Below are 22083 nucleotides of genomic sequence, written 5' to 3'. Positions count from 1 at the left end.
TTTTTGCAATCTACTCATCAGACAAAGGGCTAATATCCAGAACCTACAAAGAACTCAAACAAATTTACAAGAAAAAAAACAAACAACCCCATCAAAAAGTAGGCAAAGGATATGAACATTTCCATTTCAAGAGGGAGAAATCAGTCCAAAGAAAAGGGCAATATAGGCCCTACACAAGTCTGAAACTCAGCAGGGCAGACATTAAATGTTTTTCTTTGTTTTTATTTTTTCTTTTATTCTGAGACAGGGTCTTGCTCTGTTATCAAGGCTAGAGTGTAGTGGTGTGATCATGGCTCACTGCAGTCTCAATCTCCAAGCTTGAGTAACCCTCCCACCTCAGCCTCCTGAGTATCTGGGACACAGGTGTGCATCATCGCACCTGGCAAATTAAACAGCAACAACAACAACAACAACAACAACAAGCCATTTGTACAAATGGGTTCTCACTGTGTTGCCCAGGCTGGTTTTGAACTCCTGGCCTCAAGCAGTTCTCTGATCACAGTTTTCCAAAGTGTTGGGATTACAGGCATGGGCCATTGTGCCCAGCCAAGAAATTAATTCTTAAAGTTCCAAAATAATCTCCCTTGACTCCATGTCCCACATCCTGGCACACTGATGTGAGCGGTGGGCTCCCAAGGTGTTGGGCATCCACACCCCCATGGCTTTGCTGTGTGCAGTCCATGTGGCTGCTCTCATGGGTTGGAGTCTGGAGCCTGTGGCTTCCAGGCTGAGGGTGCATGTTGCTGCCAGTGGTTCTATCATTCTGGAGTCTGGAGCATGGCAGCCCTCTCCACAGCTCCACTAAGCAGGGCTCTGGAGGGCATTCTCTGTGGGAGCTCCAACTCTATATTTCTGCTTGGCATTGCCTTAGTAGAGGTTCTCTGCATGGGCTCCTGTGTCAGGCTTCTACCTGGGCACTCAGGCTTTTCTATATATCCTCTGAAATCTAGGTGGAAGCTGCTAAGCCTCCATCACTCTTGAATTCTGGGAGTCTGCAGATTTAACACCGTATGGAAGCTGCCAAGGCTTATGACTTGTGCCTTCTGGAGCAGCAGCCTATGTAATACCTGGGGTCCTTTTGAGCTGTGGCTGGAGCTGGAGTGGCATGGAGATAGGGAGCAGCATCCTGAAGTGGCACAGGGCAGTGACACCCTGAACCACTTCCCCAAAACTGTTCTGTCTTCCTAGGCCTCTGGGATTATAATGGAAAGGGTAGCCTCAAAGATTTCTGAAGTGCCTTCAGAGCCTTTTCCTTATTGTCTTGACTATTAGCACCTGGCTCCATTTTATTCTTGCTAATCTCTCTAGCAAGTTGTTCCAAATTTTTACACTCTGTTTACTTTTTAATAATAAATTCCAATTTTAGGTCATTTCTTTGCTCCTGTATCTGATCATAAGCTGCTAAAAGCAGCTATGACATTTCTTGAATGCTTTGCTGCTTAGACATTTCTTGTTCCAGAAAACTGAGAAAAGGAAAGGCTTTTAGGTTCATTATTTCTCAGGGACCACTGAGCCACAGGTTTCGGGAGGTTATGTCAGCCAGATGGAGCTAAAGAAATCCACAGTCACTGCAAGTTTGAGAGGAGAATCACATGGCAGGCAGAGGTCTTCACTTGTCAGGATTCAAAACAAGAAAGTTCTCAGCAGTGGCTCAGGCAAGGAAGCTTTGGCCTTATGTAAGGCTCAGGTAGGAGCATATGGCAGTATGTTGAACCTCATGATGGAAAATTTTTCCAGTTGAGTTTAGGTGAACATGTTGTACACTCCAGCCTTTGTGGAAGGCTGATATTAAGATTGATAAACTTGCCTTCCACAAAGCTCTAGGGCATTAACACAATGTGGCCAAGTTGTTTGCTACAGTGTAACAGGAGTGGCTTTGACTCCAGTTCCCAATAAGTTCCTCATTTCCATCTGAGACCTTGTCAGCCCGGCCTTCACTGTCCATATTTCTATCAACATTTTAGTTACAACCACTTAACCGATCTCTAAGAAATTTCACTTTCCCTTGTCTTTCTTTTTCTAAGCCCTCCAAACTCTTCCAACCTCTGCCCATTATCCAGCTGTGAAACTGCTCCACATTTTCAGGTATCTTTACAGCAACATCCCACTCCTTGGTACCAATCTTCTGTTTTAGCCCATTTTTGTTGCCACAAAGGAATACCTGAGGTTGGGAAACTTACAAAGAAAAGAGGTTTATTTAACTCACAGTTCTGCAGACTGTAAAAGAAATATAGTGCCAGCATCTGCTTCTGATGAGAGCTTTAGGCTGCTTCCATTCATGGTGGAAGGTGAAGGAGACCTGGCATGTGCAGATCACATGGTGAAAAAGGAAGTGAGAGAGCGGAGGCAGGGATGTACCAGCTCTTTTTAACCATCAGTTCTTGTAAGAACTAATCAAGCAAGAACTCAGTCATTTCCATGAGAATGGCACCAAGCGATTCATGAGGGATTCTACTCCCAAGACCCAAACACCTCCCATCAACCCCCATCTCCAACACTGAGGATCAAATTTCAATATGAGACTTGGCAGGGATCACACGAATCATATCTAAACCACTGAAGCATCCCGCCCAGGTGTACATGCTTGAGCAGGATGCTAGTCCTGCTTCAGGTTACAAGACAGAGTAACTCCACTCATTGGTTAAAACAGCATGAGTCTTTGAATACCAGCCCTGGCTATTTAAATTGGTTACCATAATCACTACCTCTTTCCTTGGAAAAGAGTGAGCTTGGGGGACAGTTGGGAGAAAGAGAGAGAGAGGGAGAGAGAGAGACAGCAAGAGAGAGAGTGAGAGAGCAAGACAGAGAACAAGCCTAAGTGTTTATTAGAATGCTTCCTCCTGTGTGCAGAATGTCAGATTGAGAGGCATGAGTAGTATATCAGCCAGGGTTTCAACAGAGAAACAGAACCAGTAGAATGTACGTTGTGTGTGTGTGTATGTGTGTGTGTGTGTGTGTGTAAAATGAGATTTATGTGATTGTGGAGACTGACTAGGCTAATCAAGAATCCGTAGGGTGGATCATCAGGAAGGGCAAACTGAAAATCTCAACCAGCGGCTGATGCAGTTCACAGGGGTAGTTTTTGCTTCCTCAGGGAAACTTCAGTTTTGCTCTTAAGGCCTTCAACTACTTGGATGAAGCCCACCCAGATTATCCAGGATAAATTCCCTCCTGTAAAGCCAACTAATTGTAGACATTAATCAAATCTACAAAATACTTCACAGCAACACCTAGATTAGTGTTTGAATAACTAGGTTCTATAGTCTAGCCAAGTTGATACAGGAAATGGACCATCACAAATAGTGAGGAAAACATCCAGCTTTCTCCACTAACTAGGTGACTGTGACGGGGAGGGTGTTTCATACACTGGAAACAGCATGTGCATAGAAGCACTGAAAGAAAGTCAGAGTGTTGCAGGTGGGATGGAAGGTGGCAAAAATAGAAAGGAAGGAAGGAAGGAAAGAAGGAAGGAAGGAAAGAAGGAAGGAAGGAAGGAAGGAAAGAAGGAAGGAAGGAAGGAAGGAAGGAAGGAAGGAAGGGCCCAGAATGAAGGAAAAGATTTATAAAGGTGAGCTGAAAAAATCATAAGTTGTCTCGCATTTTAGAGCTAGGAAGTTTAGATTTTATCCATATACTTAAATCTTAGAATTTTAAGACAGAGAGGGATATAAGAAGATATGTATTTATAGAAAGATCAAGGAGGTGACTCTAAGAAGGGACTGCAAGAAGAAAAATGGAAATATGAAGGTAGGCTAAGAGACAGTGGACAGGATCCAGGAAAGAAATGTGTTTCTAGGGGTCAAGCTGAAGAGAAGGTATAAATTCACCATCAATTTAGTCTGTTTAAGAAGTAGAATTTACAGCACATGGTAAGGATTGAAAATGGGGTTGAGAGATCAGAGAAGAGAGTAGGTGTTGGGCAACAAACAGGGTTTTTGGTCATTCATCTGAGGAAACAGGGAATTTGGAGGGAGATCTGATTTATATGCCTTGTACTCATCATGAGTGGTGTGTACAGGGATTCTGTACAAAAGGAGACTGTGAGCATTCACATGTGAGTAGGCAATACTAGAGCCCCAGAGGATGTCTGAGCTGAAAATAGAACTTTGTGGTCTTTTAATATATATTTCATAGTGAGTTATACAATTGGAAGAGATTATTTAGGAAGTCTATGAGCATGAGACTCCAAAAAGAATAGGAAAAGAGGAAATAAGAGAATACAATAAAAGAAAAGGACCAATGAGAAAATTCTCAGGGTCCCTACCATTTAAAGGATTGCAATGGAAAGAGCATGTTGTGAATGACATAAAAATCAGATGACCTGAAAGTGCATGCTCTTTTCAATAACTCCCTAAATGATGAGTTTCTATGGAGTACTTACTGCCTTTGGTCCTCTTAAATGATTTATCTAATTCCTTTTATTACCAGACACCATTCTGGAGATACAATGATGAGCAAGTCATGATTTAGCTCTTTAAGTATCCTAGAGCAGGGTTTCTTAATTTCAGCACTACTTTTTGTTTTATAATTTCAACTTTTATTTTAGATTAAGGGGTACATATGCAGGTTTGTTACATGGCTATACTGCATGATACTGAGGTTTGGGGTATAAATTACCCTGTCACCCAGGTGGCGAGCATAGTACCCAACAGGTAATTTTTTAGCACTTTTTCCCCTCCCTCACTTACCTCTCTAGCAGTCCTCAATGTCTATTTTTTTTTTTTATAGGATTCATTTTTTCCAACATTTATTTTAGACTCAAGAGGTACATGTGCAGGTTTCTTACACGGGTAAATTACATGTTGCAGGCATTTAGTGTACAGATTATTTTGTCAGCTAGGTCATAAGCATAGTATCTGATAGGTAGTTTTTTGATCCTCACCCTCCTCCTACTCTCCACCCTCTGATAGGCCCCAGTGCCTATTGTTCTCTTCTTTGTGTCCATGTGTAATCAATGTTTAGCTCTCACTTTTAAGTGAGAACATGCCGTATTTGGTTTTCTGTTCCTGCATTAATTTATTAGGATGATGGCCTCCAGCCATCATTATCTCATTTTTTTTATGACTATGTAGTATTCCATGGTATAAATGTACAACATTTTCTTTATCCAGTTCACTGTTGATAGGCATCTGGGCTGATTCCATGTTTTGCCATTGTGAATAGCCCTGCAATGAACATATGTGTGCATGTGTCCTTTGGTAGAATGATTTGTATTTCTTTGGGTATATACCCAGTAAAGGGATTGCTGAATTAAATGGTAGCTCTAAGTTCTTCAAGAAGCCTCCAAACTGCTTTCCACCGCGGCTGCACTAATTTACATTCCCACCAGCAGTGTATAAGTGTTCCCTTTTCTCTGTAACCTCACAAACATCTGTTATTTTCTTTTGTTGTTGTTGTTGTTGTTTTTTCATAGTAACCATTCTGACTGGTGTGAGATGGTATCTCACTGTAGTTTTGATTTGCATTTCTCCGAAGATTAATGATGTTGAGCATTTTTTCATATGCTTGTTGGTCACATGCATGTCTTTTTAAAGAAGTGTTCATGTCCTTTTGCCCATTGTTTAATGGAGTTTTTTGGGTTTCTTTTCTTTTCTTTTTGCCTGTCAATTTGCTTAAGTTCCTAATAGTTTCCAGATACTAGACCTTTGTCAGATGCATAGTTAGCAAACATTTTCTCCCATTCTGTAGCTGTCTGTTTACTTTATTTCTGATTTCTTTTGCTGTGCGGAAGCTCTAGTTTAATTAAGTTCCATTTGTCAATTTTTGGTTTTTGCAATTGCTTTCAGCATCTCCATCATGAAATCTTTGCCAAGGCCTACGTCCAAAATGATATTCCCTAGGTTTTCTTTTAGGGCTTTTATAGTTTTAGGTCATATATTTAAGTCTTTATTCCCTCTTGAATTGCTTTTTGTGTATGGCAAAAGGAAGGGGTCTAATATTAATCTTCTGCATATGGCTAGCCAGTTATCCCAGCACCATTTATTAAAAAGGGAGTCATTTCCTCATTGCTTGTTTTTGATGACTTTGCCAAAGATCAGATGGTTGTCAATGTGCATCTTTATTTCTGGGTTCTGTATCCTGTTCCACTGATCTATGTGTCTGTTTTTGTACCAGTACCATGCCATTTTGGTTATGGTAGCCTTGTAGTATATTTTGAGGTTGGGTTATCTGATGCCTCAGGCTTTGTTCTTTTTGCTTAGGATTGCTTTGGGTATTATGTCTCTCACTTGGTAACATATAAAGTTTAGAATAGTTTTTCTAGTTCTGTCAAAAATGGCATTGGTAGTTTGATAGAAATAGCATTGAATCTGTAAATCACTTTCAGCAATAAGGCCATTTTAGCAATATTGATTCTTCCTATTGATGACCATGGCATGTTTTTCCATTTGTTTGTGTCATCTCTGATGTCTTCCAGCAGTGTTTTATAATTCTCATTGTAGAGATCTTTCACCTCCCTAGTTGACTGTATTCCTAGACATTTTATTATTTTTGTGTCTATTGTGAATGTGGTTGCATTCTTGATTTGGCAGTCAACTTAGATGTAATTGGTGTATAGAATTGATTTTGTATCCTGAAACTTTGCTGAAGTTCTTTATTCTGGGAACTTCTGAGGAGAGCTATAGGGTTTTCTAGGTATAGAATCATATAATCTGTGAAGAAAGATAGTTTGACTTCCTCTCTTCCTATTTGGATGCCTTATATTTCTTTTTCTTGCCTGACTGCTTTGACTAAGATTTTCAGTACTATGTTGAATAGAAATGGTGAGGGTGGGCATTCTTCTCTTGTTCTGGTTCTCAAGGGGAACACTTCCAATTTTTGTCTGCTCTCTATGATGTTGGCTGTGGGTTTGCAAGAGATGGCTTTTATCATTTTGAGGTATATTCTTTCAATGCCTAGTTTGTTGGGGATTTTTTTCTTAACATGAAGGGATGTTGAATTTTATAGAAAGCCTCTTCTGCATCTATTGAGATGATCATATGTTTTTTGTTTTCAGTTAGGTTTATGTGATGAATCACATTTGTTGATTTGCATATGTTGAACAAGACTCGCATCTTAGGAATAAATCTTACCTGTTTGTGGTAAGTTAGCTTTTTGATATGTTGCTGGATTTGGTGTACTAGTACTTTGTTGAGGATTTTTGCATCTATGTTCATCAGGGATATTGGCCAGATGTTTTATTTTTTCACTGTGACTCTGCAAGGTTTTGGTATCAGAATGATGCTATCATTATAGAATGAGATAGGGAGAAGTCCCTTATTTTCACTTTTTTGGAATAGTTTCAATAGGGTTGGTACCTGCTCTTTATACAAGTGATAGAATTTAGTTGTGAATCTGTCTGGTCCAGGGTTTTCTGTGGTCGGCAGTCTTTTTATTACTGATTCAATTTTGGAACTTGTTATTGGTCTGTTCAGAGTTTCAATTTCTCCCTGGTTCAACTTTGGGATCTTGTATGTTTCCAGGAATTTCTTCATTTCGTGTAGGTTTTCTAGTTTGTATGCATAGATGTATTCATAAGAAACTCTGATTTTTTTTTTTGTATTTTTGTGGGGTCAGTGGCAATGTCATCTTTGTCATTTCTGGTTGTGTTTATTTGGATCTTCTTTTTTTCATTAGTCTAGATATACCAATCTTATTCTTTCAGTAAACCAACTTTTGGTTTCATCTGTATGGCTTTTCCAACCTCAGTTTCATCCAATTCAATTCTAATATTGGTTATTTCTTTTCTTTTGGTAACTTTTAGTTTGCTCTTGTTTTTCTAGTTCCTCGAAAGTGTGATGTTATCTTGTTAATTTGAAATGTTTCTAATTTCTTGATGTAGGCATTTAATGCTATAAACTTTCCTCTTAACACTGCTTTAGCTGTGTCCCAGAGATTCTTGTATGTTGTATGTTTGTTTTGATTAGTTGCAAGGAAAATTTTAATTTTTGCCTTCATCTTATTCTTTACCCAAAAGTCATTCAGAAGCAAGCTGTTTAATTACTTTTTAATTGTGTGGTTTGAAATAACTTCTTAGTATTAATTTAAGTTTTTAATGTGCTGTGGTCCAGGAGTGTGGTTGGTATGATTTTGGTTTTTTTGAATTTTTGAGAATTTTTTTATGGCCGATTGTGGGGTTGATCTTAGAATATGTGCTATGGGCAGATGAGAAGAATATATATTTCTTGCTGTTAGGGTAGAGTGTTCTGTAGATGTCTGTTAGGTCCATTTGGTCAAGTGTTGAGTTTGGGTCCTAAATATTTTAATTAGTTTTCTATCTTGATGATCAGTCTAACATTATCAGTGTGGTGTTCAAGTCTCCCACTATTATTGTGCCATTACCTAAGTCTCTTCTTAGGTCTCTAAGAACTTGCTTTTTGAATGTGTGTGCCCTAGTGTGAGTGCATATATATTTAAGATAGTTGAGTCTTCTTATTGAATTGAACCCTTCATCATTATGTAATGCCCTTCTTTGTCTTTTTTATTGTTATGGGTTTAAAATCTGTCTTTTTTTTTTAATAAGAATGGTGACTTCTGTTCTTTGTTTTCCATTTGCTTGATAGCTCTCTCTCCATTCCTTGTCTTTGAGCCTATGGATGTCATTGAATGTGAGATGGGTCTCTTGAAGACAGCATACAGTAGTGTCTTAGTTCTTCATCCAATTTGTTGCATTGTGCCTTTTAAGTGGGGCATTTAACCTGTTTATACTCAATATTAATATTTATATGTGAGGATTTGATATTGTTGTTGTGTTGTTAGCTGACTGTTAGGTAAATTTGATTATGTAGTTGCTTTATAGTGTCAGTTGACAATGTACTTAGCATTTTTTTGTGGTAGCAGAGAACTGTTTTCTGTTTGCATGTTTAGCACTCCCTTAAGCACTCTTGTAAGGCAGGACTGGTGATAATGAAGTCCCTTAGCATATGCTTCTCTGAAAAGGATTTTATTTCCACTTCACTTCTGAAGGTTAGCTTTGCTGAATATGAAATGCATGGTTGACATTTCTTTTTTTTAAGGATGCTGAACACATGCCCCAATCTCTTCTGGCTTGTAAGTTTTCTGCAGAATGGTCTACTGTTAGCCTGATGGTGTTCTCTTTACATGTGACCTGCTCATGTTCTCTATCTGCCTGTATTATTTTTTCTTTTGTGTAGACTTTGTAGAATCTGAGGATTACGTGTCTTAGGGATGGCCATCTTGTACAGCATTTTCCAGGACTTCTCTCAATTTCCTGAATTTGCATGTCACCCTCTCTAGCAAGGTGGGCAAAATTTTCATGGACAGTATCCTTAAATGTTTTCCAAATCGTTTTCTCATCCACATCTATTTCAGGAATGCAAAAGAGTCATAGGTTTGATCTCTTTACATAATTCCATACTTCTTGGAGTTCTTGTTCATTTTTTAAAATCATTAAAAATTTTTTTGACTGCCTTTGCTAGCTCAAAGGAATTTCGAGCTCTGAGATTCTTTCCTCAGCTTGGTCTATCCTGTCATTAATGCTTCAAGTTGAATTCTGTAATTTCCATAGCAAATTTTTTATTTCCAAGGGTTCAGTTTGGTGCCTTCTTAAAATGTCTATGTCATCTTTACACTGTTGGACCATTTTATTGTTTTCCTTGGATTGGATTTCAACCTTATTTTATCTCAATGAGTTTCTTTGCCATCAATATTCTGAATTCTGTCATTTCAGCCTAGTTGAGAACCACTGTTGGGGCGTTAGTGCAGTCATTTGGAGGTAAGAAGATAGTCTGGCGTTTGGAGTTGCCAAAGTTCTTGTGCTGGTTCATGTTGATCTGGGTGGTCTAATGTTCCCTTATTCTTTGAAGTTGTTGTCTTTTGGATGAGGCTTTTTGTTTCTGTATTCTTTGATGCCTTTGGGCATTTGACTATGGTATGGGTTGGGTTTAGTCAAGTGGCATCATTTCTACATGCTTTTAGGGGACCAAATTTTATCTTGGCTTTCCTGGGCTGCAAGCCCTAACTCTTGGGGGCTGGGATCAGGTCACCTGCAGCTTTGTTCTCTGTCCCCTCAAGGTTAAGCACCTGCTACACTAGAGGGGTTAAGGGGTTCCCAGTCTGCTGGCATCAAAACTCCAATGGAGGCTGCTGGCAAAAGCACCCCAGGGGGGCAGTGGTGACCTCCCTCACATATGCATCCCAGCAAAGTAGCAGGGGTCCTTGTGTGCATGTGCACTGGTTGTGGATCTGCAGGTGCATGTGCATCTGTAAGTCTGTGCATGTATGCATGCTGATGGAGCAGTGGCTGGCCCCATGCACATGTGCAGCAATGGGTTGGTTGTGGGGAGGCTGAGTGTGAGTGGGCACAGGACAAGGAAGGCTGTGGGTGGGTCCATGCTGGTGGAGATCTAACTTCAAAAGTGTTGTGATAGGTAGGTGATGTCTGTCAGTGAAAGAACTGTGGTGGTGGCCGCTAGCAAGCCGGAGCTGTGCTGCTAATGGGTGCAGCCAGGCAGGGACCCTGGGAGAGGCTGGCAGATATAGGGATGTTCAGATCACTCCAGCCTCACCCCACTGGCAAGACAGCCTGGCTTTGTCCAGGTTTAGCAGCTAATAAAAGCTAAAGCCACCTGGGAGAGTATGTTGACCTTTGGAGGATGGGCACCAATAAACATTCTCCACTGCAGCCATTCCCATGCCAAACCTCCTGGGCTCTGTGCAGGCTGGAGTTCTGCCTGTGCAAACTCTCTGGGCAGTTCTCCCTACCAGCTCAGATGTCTGTGGGGATCATGGGGTATCCTGCAGCTACAATCCCAGAGGACCATGGCTACAGTTGGCCAGTCCACACCTGTTTCACTTGCTCCTTCCCTAGGAGCTGCTAAGGGTGAGGTATGAGTGTTGGTTCTTAGCACCCCATGCAGGTTTCCCAGCAACCTCTCCTTTTAGCCTGCAGCCTGCATCCTCCCTCTGTCAACTCTCAATGCCCAAAAGTCATTCAGAAACTACTTTCAGATCTGCTCAGAGTGTACCAGTCTACCTGATGGTCTGGTCTCTCCTGATGGGAGAGGCTCTTCCTGGCTGTTTGTAGTCAGCCATTTTGACAAAGCTCAAGAAAAAAAAATCAACCTTCCAAAGACTACGACTAAGTCAATTAAATTTATAAGCAATAAAATTGTTGGTATTGTCAATGGGATTTCAGTTATTTTTGTGTTATCATAGCTGACAACAGAGATATTTAGACTGAAATATCACCATGGAGGCTTTTTTAATTCCTGCTTATAAAGTTATCAAATTTGTGTAATATTAATAGATCACTATCTTACTGGTGGGAAGAAAGTTTTTCCAAACAACTTTCCACCAGTAAAAAGTTGTGGCAAAAGTCTCTCTAACCAGAAATGCTGGGTTATCAAAATGCAAGAAATGTATAAAAAGCTTTGAATAATGTTTATGAATTGTTAAAGTATAACAAATTTGCATTTCTCCAGTTTGTTAAAGAGCAAAGAGGAGAATTGGTGTGGTATATTTTTGTTCACTATAAAAATAAACACAAATAGGCCAGGTGTGCTGACTCATGCCTGTTATCCCAGAACTTTGGGAGGCCAAGGCAAGAAGATTGCTTGAGGCCAGGAGTTCAACATCAACCTGGGCTGAATAGCAAGATCCTGTCTCTCCAAAAAATAAAAAAATTAAACTAGCTCCAAGCATCTCTATTCTCTTTTCTAGTCTACCTAAATGAGAGCTTCTTAATGAAATCTTCTTACTCTACTAACCTCTCCAATTCTTGGATAAAAAGTACTCTTGACTCTACTGTGGTTATTTAGATCTGTGATGCTATAATCTGAAGCTCTGTCAAGTAGAGATTGGTCCTAGATGCTACCTCCCTCCCACCTAGTTGAAGTGACAGAGTCTTTCTCTGTCACCCAGGCTGGAGTGCAATGTTGGGATCTTGGCTCACTGCAACTTCTGCCTCCTGGGTTCAAGCCATCCTCCCACCTCAGCTTCCTGAGTAGCTAGGATTACAGGTGTGCCCCATCATGCCTGGCTAATTTTGTGTATTTTTAATAAAGACAGGTTTTCACCATGTTGGCCAGTCTGGTCTCAAACTCTTCACCTTAAGTGATCTGCCTACCTCGGCCTCCCAAAGTGTTGGGATTACAGGCGTGAGCCACCTTGTTTGGCCGAGTTGTAATCTTTGCTGGCGGAGAGTCTTGCCTCGATGTTGATGGCTGCTGACAGATCATAGTGGTGGTTACTGAAGGCTGGCGTGGCTGTGGCAATGTGTTAGCATAAGAACATCCATACTACTGTTCTTTTTGATTTTTCACCTCCTTCCATAAATCACAAATGTTCATAGTGCCATCTATAATGGGGAGTCCTTTCCAGGAAGTTTTTAATGTACTTTGCCCAGATCCATTAGGGGAATCACTATGACAGCTATAGCCTTACAAAAAGTATTTCTTAAATAATAAAATTTGAAAGTTGAAATTACTTCTTGATCCATGGGCTGCAGAGTGGATGCTGTGTTAGCAGGCATGAAAATAATATTAATCTCCTTGTACATCTCCATTCAAGAACTCTTGAATGACTAGGTGCATTGTCAATGAACAGTAACATTTGGAAAGAAATCTTTCTTTTCCTGAGGTGTAGGTCTCTTCAGTAGGCTTAAAATATTCAGTAAACCATTCTGTAAGCAGATGTGCTATCATCCTGACTTTGTTGCTCCATCTATAGAGCAAAGACGGAGTAGATTTAACATAATTCTTAAGGGCGGTAGGATTTTTGGATAGCAAATGAGCATTGGCTTCAACTTAAAGTCATCAATTGCATTAGCCCCTAACAAGAGAATCACTGTGTCCTTTGAAGCTTTGAAGCCAGGCATTGACTTCTTCTAGCTACGAAAGTCCTAGATGACATCTTCCAATAGAAGGCTGTTTCATCTACATTGAAAGTCTGCTGTTTAGTGTAGCCACCTTCATCAATTATTTTAGCTAGATATTTTGAATAACTTGCTGCAGTTTCTACATCAGTACTTACTGCTTCACTTTGTACTTTTATGTTACGAGATGATTTCTTTCCTTAAACCTGTGAACAAGCCTGTGTTAGATTCAAACTTTTCTTCTGCAGTTTCCTCACCTCTTTCAGCCTTCAAAGAATTGAAGACATTTAGGGATGTGGACAGGATTAGGCTTTGACTTAAGGGAATGTCATGGCTGGTTTGATCTTCTATCCAAACCACTAAAACTTTCTCCATATCAGCAATAAGGCTATTTCACTTTCTTATCACTGCAGTAACACTTTTTTCAAGAATTTTTCTTTTGCATTCACAACTTGGCTGTTTGGTACAAGAAGCCTAGCTTTTAGCCTATTTCAACTTTTGGCATGCATTCCTCACTAAGCATAATCCTTTTGATTTAAATGAGAGACTTGTAACTTTTTCTTTCACTTGAACACTTATAGCCACCGTATGGCTATTAATTGGCCTAATTTCAATATTATTGTCTTTCAAGGAATAGGAAAACCCAAGGAGAGGGGAAAAGACAGGGGAACTGCTGGTCATGGAACAGTCAGAGCACATACAACATTTATTAATTAAGTTGGCTATTTTATATGGGTGAAGTTTGTGATGCTCCAAAGTAATTACTAGGTTGGTGCAAATGTAATTGTGGCTTTTGCATTTTTGGGTTCTATACTAATAAATGCTATGCCACTTTATATAAGAGACTTGAGCATCCCTGGAGTTTGGTATTCATGGGGTACTGGAACCAATTTCCCACAAATATAGAGTGGCAACTGAGGTTTGTTATGGCAGACCTATAAAAGTATTAATATAATAGCAAAATCAAAGATTACTGATACTAATCACCATAACAGATAAAATAGTAAGGAAAAAGTTTGAAATATTGTGGCAATTATCTAAATGTGACATAGAGAAACAAAGTGAGTACATGCTATTGGAAAAATGGTACCAATAGACTTACTTGATGCAGGATTGTCACAAATCTTCTAGTAGCAAAAAGTGCAATATCTGTGAAGCACAATAATGCAACGTTTAATAAAATAAGATATGCATGTATATATCACATTTTATTGATCCATTATTCCATAATTGGACAGTTGGTCAGTTTCCAGCTTTTAGCTATTGTGAATAATGCTTCTATGAACATTGGTTTACAAATACATGTTCAAGTCCCTGATATCAATTCTTTTGCATGTATACTTGGAAGTAGAATTGCTAAATCATATGATGTATTTGATGAATTTTCATATGTTGAAACATCCTTGCATTTCAGAAATAAATCCCACTTGATCACAGGTGTATAATCTTATGCTGCTGAATTCAGTTTGTTCATATTTTGTTGAAGTTTTAAACTTTTTTATGTTAATTTTTACAAGACTTATTGATCTGTATTTTTTTTTTTGCTAGCATTTTTGTCTGGTTTCAGCATCAGGATAATGCAGGCCCCATAGGAAAAGCTGGAAAGTCATTTCCTGCTCTTTGAGTTTTAGAAAAGTTTGATAAAGGCTGGCTTTGAGTTGCTGTGTGGCATCCTTCAATTTGAATCTGAAAGTCTCCCATTATCGTTTCTTGTAAAGCAGAGCTAGTGGTAATAAACCCCTCAGTTATTGCTTGTCTGAAAATGTCTGAATTTTTCCCTCATTGTGGTGGACAGTTTTGCTGCACATAGAATTCTCAGTTTACAGTTTTGTTTTTCTTTTAGTACTTTAAATATATTAGCCCACTGACTCTGGATTTCAAAGTTTCTTCATAATAAATTGGTTGATAATCTTACTGCTAATGATTGGCACATGATAAATCACTTCTTTATTGCTGCTTTCATGTTCCTCTCTTTTTCCTTGTTTTTATTTTTCAACAGTTTGGTAATGATGTGTTTCAGTGTGGTTTCTTTGAGTTTGGCTTGCATAGAGTTTATTGAGCTTCTTGGATTGGTAGATTCATACCTTTAATCAAATTTGGAGATTTGTAGACATTATTTCTTCAAATAATCCCTTTGCCCTTTGTTCTCTCTCTTTGCCTTCTTGGACTCTCATAATGCATATATTGGTCCTCTTAATGGGATACCATAGGTATCTTCAGCCTTTTTGACTTTTTTCATTCTTTTTTGTAGGCTTTCTCATCAATAGTTTCTGGCAATTTATTTTGTTCCCTTGAATAGGTCATGTTTTCTTGTTTCTTTGCATGCCTTGTAATTTGTTGTAATTGTTGAAAACTGGGCATCTGAAAAACAGACACATCTTCCAGTTTTTGAAGAAAGACTCTGTCTAGGATAGTACTTCACTGATTAGCTGGATTTTCTCTGGGCCTAGGGATCAGCTAAAGGTGGAAGTTTAAGGTATTTTCTGAGTATTCATCTTTTGAGGGTCTGAAATTGGCCTTCTCAACTCTTATGCATGACGTCTCTCAAATGTCCTAATTTTCCAAAGAGTCTTACCCTAGATTCTCATCAGGGCCTTAGATGGTCTATTCTATGTCTCCACCTATAATCTTTTGTCATAGACATCATCAGGTCTGAAGTCTCCCTACAGCTTTCAAAAGTGGAATCTGATACTTTTACCACCTAAGATGTGAGTTATGAGAAATAGAAACCAGGCCTTTGAGCAGCCTCTGGACAGTTTAGAACATTGCAAATAAAATCTTCTCCACTCTCTCCAGTTTGAGGGGGAGAACTGGTAACTGGGCTGCTACCTCTTCTAGGCCAAGACCATGAAACAAAGAAGGGAAATGGGAATTTGGGCAAAGGCAGGTGAAAACACCATAAAATGTCCTACCATATGAAGGTGACTTTTTCCTGATTAAGCATACATTCATTTGCCGTAAATCTTTGACTTTTTTTCAGAGCTTCTGTAAGGTTAGTTCAGCCAGTTTCTGGTTCTTCCTTGGTGTTTTTGGTGTTTTCAGAGCTTAGAGATTCCCAGTCTGCCATTTTGCTAATGTCACTCTTGTCAGTCTTTTCATTGAACCTTTTAATGAGTTCTCTTCATTCATTGATAACAGGACAGGGGCCATTCATTCTAAAGCACCACCTATATATATTTCGCCAGTCCTCAATGCTATAATTTTCCATCCATATCCTATAGCCAGTTTGTAGCATTCCACCAAAAATTACTGTCAAAAGCAACTTAATGACAGAAAAAGGACTTGGGGTTTTGAGATCATCAGGACCTGGCTAAAATTCTGGCCCATGATTACTTGTTTTTGTATCTTGGACAACCATCATAAACTCTGCAAGTCTCAGTACAGTGAGTTGTGTCATTACATTACCCGTAATATAATCACTTTGCAAATTTGATTTTAAATCAAGACTAGGTTTGTGACTACCTCAACCCCCACCAGTAACTCAAAATCCATCTCTCCCTTTTTCTTCTACATGGTTTATCCTATGGAAATCCAGTAAGAACTTTTATGTCTCTTTCAAATCGCTGTAGCACTTGTTATCTGTATCATTTATATGTCAGTTGCCACTCTGACTGGAAATACAATTTTTCTCTTTGCTTATGCCTTGGATCTTTCTTAATAATGTGTTCATTTGGAAATAAAGTCATATCTCTATCTGTTAACTTATCTGTTGCATATTTATTGATTGTTTCATAGATATTGTGTTAGGTTCTGGTTACAGATGCTAGTGAAATATAGTTCTACCTGAGAAGCTTACAGTCTGCAGAAAAATGGAAAAAATCCAACAGCCTATGCCTCAAATACCTTTGCATTTCCCAGAGAGAACACAATTAGTAGGTACAATAAATTAATGTGTTATAGGTAAACATATAAATACTTGTTTGGCATCAAAACCCAGTTAACCACTTTTCTATTTTGAAATAGAAAACTTCTCTTTTCTCCTTGGTTTGCTCCTTGCTATCTGGGATAAACTTAAGCTAGCAAGGAGCAAACCTCAACAGGTTCAGAACTTTAGTTCAGAGAAGCATTGAGAAGTTATTATCTGACACTTATACAACATGCTTGACATGAAAATAGAGGTGGAAATCTCACAAAGTTAGGGATCTTTCAGGAATTTCAATAGTTTCTGCTGTTGGTTGGAAGGTCTATAATAATAGCCTCCTTTAAAACGCAGTTAAATATTCAACAACCTATGCGTTGGCTAAGTGAGCTCAAGAAGGCAAAGAAACTTGTGTTTTAGTTCCATTTACTATGGAGCCTCTGGTCAAATTATCCAATTCTGCTATATCTCTGTCAGCTTATCATCTATAAAACGGAGGAAGCTCTAAAAACATAGTGAGAGATGCTGCACAGCTTTATGTGTAATTGTGTTCATTTATCTTAGAATACCAAGGACATCTAAACTATTATTGCAGACAACTCAAATGTTATTTGGGGTCATCTAGTAGACTCTGTGGAAACAAAAGTAAAGAGGCCCCAGAATAACTGACTTTTCCAAGGGGCCACAATTATTTTCTGGCCAACTTGGGACAAAAACCTAGACCTCCTCAGTTCCACACAATTGTTCTTTCATTGGGCCCTGAACATAGATGCATAAACAGAAAATAAAATCCTTCTGTCCTGTGTAACTGGTACAGGGCTTGGCAATATTGAAATTGCCACACTAAGTAGTAAGAGGCATTTGGAAAATTCTGAAAACAAAGTAGGATATAGACCTCTGGTACTGTGGATGAGCAGAACTGGTAAATAAAGGTGTATGAGGACTGTAGTTTGTAATAGGATAGTTGAATTGGTGTCTTCCGGTACCTTGAAGACTCCACCCCAACTTACAACTCTAAAACAAGATAAAATTTTCAACTAGATCACATTGAATTCTACATGCATTCATGCAGACATGCATACATCTACATACACTGATGCAAATCAATAAAATATCCCATGTATCATTTAAATTATCATTTACTTTTCTTCATTTTTAATTTCTACTTCCTTCTTTCCAAACATACAACAGGGACTGAATATAGGTATATGGAAGGCTACAGAGATGAAATAAGCTCACTTCATTTACCATGAAAATTAATAACCTAACAACCTCTTTGCAGCTGAAAGTGTCCAGACCAACTATCTTTGCTTTATAGGCAAGACTTCTGGAAAAATCAAGGTGACAAACTCTTAATCATCCAATATCCCTTATCTGTTTCAATAAGTACAATTATATGAGAATTCTTCTAGAGACAGAGAAGGGCAGCCTGACTAAATATCAACATGACCATAATGTGGATATGATGGGCTCAAGTTGTGTTACAAGGGATGGAGCCTATTTCCCATTACTAATGAATATAGTACAACATTTAATATTGTTTTCTGCTAAATCATTTTTTCCATTCATTAAAATGGATGGGCTATAATTGAATCTGTAGTATATGTATTGTCGAAACTTGAATAAATCTTTGTGGGTTACCAGGATCACTTTTATAAGTCACAAGTTTCTAGGGAAGATCTGCTGAAAAACTCTCAGTCTAGTATTACATTTATAACAAAATTGTAATGTAGCCTTGAGCAAGTTAAGCTCATCTGTAAAAGAAAGATACTAACGCGGTAGATAAATTGTCATTTACAGGAAAATTTGAATTCTCGTATTCTGATTCTTTCTCAGTAACTTTCTAAAGCTGAGAGTAAGTCCAGGGGCTTCGAAACTGAGCTCCATTACACAAGAGAGGCTCTGAAAGAAAAGGCTTTGGTTTTTGAACACGTACGTACAAAGAGAGTTAAACCAAACACAGTGTCAAATGAAGGACACTGAAAAAATGTACAAAAATGGAAGTAGAAAAACGCATAGAAAAGCAAATAAAATTATGTCAATTACAAAGACAAAATATGTTACTTCAACAGTAACTGGGTGATGCTCACAACAAAGCTGACAATCAAGAAAAAACAATAATTGATATTCAAGCCAAATGTGATGCTAGAGTACCAAACCTTCAAGCCGAGTGCAGAAAGCACCATCTTTTGCTAGGAGAAGACTATAAGAAGTTGAGCAATGAATTTAATCATTTGAAAGACAAACAATGTCAATATGAAAGAGAGAAAGCAGAAAGAGTAGTTGTGAGACAACTTCAACAAAAACGGGATGATGTCCTAAACAAACAACAACAAAAGCTTTGCTGGATGCTTCATTGCGTCACTGCATCCATTTGGAATGTGAGATGCAGGATTCAAGGGAGAAATTAGGCCTGATGAGAAGTTAATTTCAAGAAATACAGGATCAACTTACAGCGACTATAAGATGTGCCAAGGAGACACAAGGCCATGTACAAAAGCTTGATGTAGAAAATTCCATGTTAAGAAATACAATTAAAAAGCAAGATGACCACATTGAGCGGATTCAGAAAATCCTGCAAAGTTCAAGTTTGATGGAGCAAGTGTTGCAAGAAAATGAAACTACAGAAGTAGATGAAGCTTCTTCTGAATTTAAATCTGGATCTTCTATAGCAGGGGTCCCCAACCTGCAGGCCACAGACAGGTCCATGACCTGTTAGGAACCAGGCTACATGGCAGGAGAGTTATTGTGGATCTTCTAGATCATCTGCATGCCATGTGAATCTTACAAGCAGTTTTCAATTTCTACAAAAAAAAAAAAAAAAAAGCCTGCTTGGCATGGAATGGGAATTGCTTTATATCTATAGATGAATATGGAAAAGAATTAACATCATACAATGTTGAGTCTCTCAACCTATGAACAAGATACTTACTTAGGTCTTCTTTAATTTTTCTTAGCAATGCTTTTTAGTTATCAGTGTACAGATATTCCACATAGTTTGTCAGGTTTATTCCCAAGAATTTTATATTTTAATGATATTGAAAATAGTATCATTTTTAAAATTCCAATTCCTAATTGTTTACTTCTAACATATAGAAACACAATTGATTTTTGTATATCGATTATACATCCTGCAGTGTTGCAAAACTCACTGGCTGGTTTCTGTAACTTGGTAATGGATTTGGTTTTCTACATAGATGATAATATCTGTGAATAGACGGTTTTACTTATTTATTTCCAATCTAAAGGCATTTTATTTTCCTCCTTCCCTCCCTCTTTCTTCCCACTCCCAGTTAAAAAATGATTGCAGTGGTTAGAATTTCTAGTACAATGTTGAATAGAAGTGGTAAGAGCTGACATCTCTGTCTTATTCTCAACCTTAAGGGAAAGTATTCAGTCTTTCATCATTACATAGGATGTTAGCAGTAGATATTTTAAAGATGCCCTTCAACAGGTTGAGGAAATTCTCTTGTATCCCTAGTTTGCTGAGATTGTTTTTTAAATAAAGAATGGTTGTTCAATTTTCAAAAACAAAACAAAACAAAACAAAAAAAGAAAGATATTTATACTTGTTGTCTCTACCTCAAGGGGCTCTTATAATAAACTCAATAGAGGTGTATATGCCTGCATATATTTCCAATATTTACAAGCCCTTAAAATGAATTCTATAGAATGCACTATAAAAAATGGTGATGTGTCTCCCTCAAATAGTTCCAAACTCCATTAAAATTACCTAAATGAACAAAACCCTATATATTTACATACATAGAAGAGAATTCCAAACACTGCTACTTGCAGTACCCTGTCCCAACCATGCTACCTTCTTCTTCACACTAGTCCTCAATTCAGACACTATGGGGATTCATTCACTAATCCATGCACACATTTATTCATTCAGTAATTTATTAATCCCCTACCAAATGCCAGGTACTGTCCTTTGGTATGTTTCACAGGTATGTTGAGGAAATACAGCCATAACCAAAAAAAGATAAATATCCTCACCTTGTTGTTGGAGGGGGACACAAAAATAAACAAATGAACAATCTTATAAACATAGGCATAAATATATGAATAAAAATAGATGGGTAAAATAAATAGTACATCAGATAATTGCTACAGAGAAATAGAAAACTGGGAAAGGAGATAGATAAAGAGTGTTAGATGGTGGAGGGAGGTTGCAATTTGAAATTATGGGGGAGGTGAAATTTAAGAAGGAACCTGAGGGTGTTCCAGGAAACAACAATGGGCTTATCTGGGAAATGCGCGTTACAGGCAGAGCGAACAGCCAAATGGGAAGGCAATGAGGCAAGAGTGTCCCTGAGTATTTAGGGAACAGAAAGGGAGAGAGGGATCAGAGTGGAGAGGAGAAGGAAATGATGTCAGCAAGGAAACGGAGAGCATGGGTTGCTAGGGGTTTGGAGGCATTTGGAGGACTTTGGCTTTTGCTTTGAGCAAGCCATTATAGAGGTTTGAGTGATACAATCTGATTTAGGTTTTAACAGGATCTCTCTGGATGCAATGTTGATTAAAAATTGTAGAAAAGTTAAAAAAAAAAGATCAGGGAGATCAATTCCTTTACAGAAGTGATTTACTCAAAAGATTTGCTTTCTACTCAGTAAAGAAATAGATCAGTGATGGGCAAAAAATGGCCCATAGATCTTTTTGTATGACCTGTGAGCTAAGAATGATTCTTACATTTTGAAAGGTTGTTGAAGAAAAAGAAAAAGGAGGAGGAAGGTGAACTTCAGAAACTGCATACAGCTTACAAAGCCTAAAATATTTAAAGTCTGGAAAATATTTGCTAAATCTTCAAGTAAAGGATATAACTGGATGTAGGTCCTCAATAAAATTGGAAAGAGGAATACATGAGAAAATACTTGCTAAAAACATTGTGAAGTGATAGGTGTCAAGAAACGTCTATGGTTTCATTCCCAACCTTCACAATGTCATACATTTCCACTGAGATATTGAAAAATATGGTTGGTTTGTAAAAGAATAAACAAAAAGGCACTGTGTCACCTAGACAATGTCATACATAAAATTGATATAGTAATAACAAAAATAATAACACAAAGCATTTTTATGGAACTTAAAATTTTACAAAGCATTTTCTTGTTAATTATCTCATTTCACCTTCAAATCAACTCCTTAGGATAGGTATAATTTCCTTATTAGAAATTACTGTATCTTGTAACCAAAACAGTAGGGTACTAGTACCAAAACAGAGATATAGACCAATGGAACAGAACAGATCCCTCAGAAATAATACCACACATCTACAACCATCTGATCTTTGACAAACCTGAGAAAAACAAGAAATGGTGAAAGGATTCCCTATTTAATAAATGGTGCTGGGAAAATTGGCTAGCCGTAAGTAGAAAGCTGAAACTGGATCCTTTCCTTACTCCTTATA

The 22083-nt window shown here is 38.2% G+C and overlaps 1 pseudogene; it reads left to right on the top strand.

The window, feature by feature from the left end:
* LOC105520747 overlaps nt 1-19299 on the top strand; it is a 53695-nt pseudogene extending 34396 nt beyond the window's left edge.
* Nucleotides 19300-22083: the final 2784 nt, after the last annotated feature.

This window comes from Colobus angolensis, unplaced genomic scaffold (genome assembly GCF_000951035.1).
Source record: "Colobus angolensis palliatus isolate OR3802 unplaced genomic scaffold, Cang.pa_1.0 Scaffold388, whole genome shotgun sequence".
Taxonomy (NCBI): domain Eukaryota; kingdom Metazoa; phylum Chordata; class Mammalia; order Primates; family Cercopithecidae; genus Colobus; species Colobus angolensis.
The sequence above is the reverse complement of the archived record's forward strand: the minus strand, read 5'-3'. Positions and strand labels throughout refer to the sequence as shown.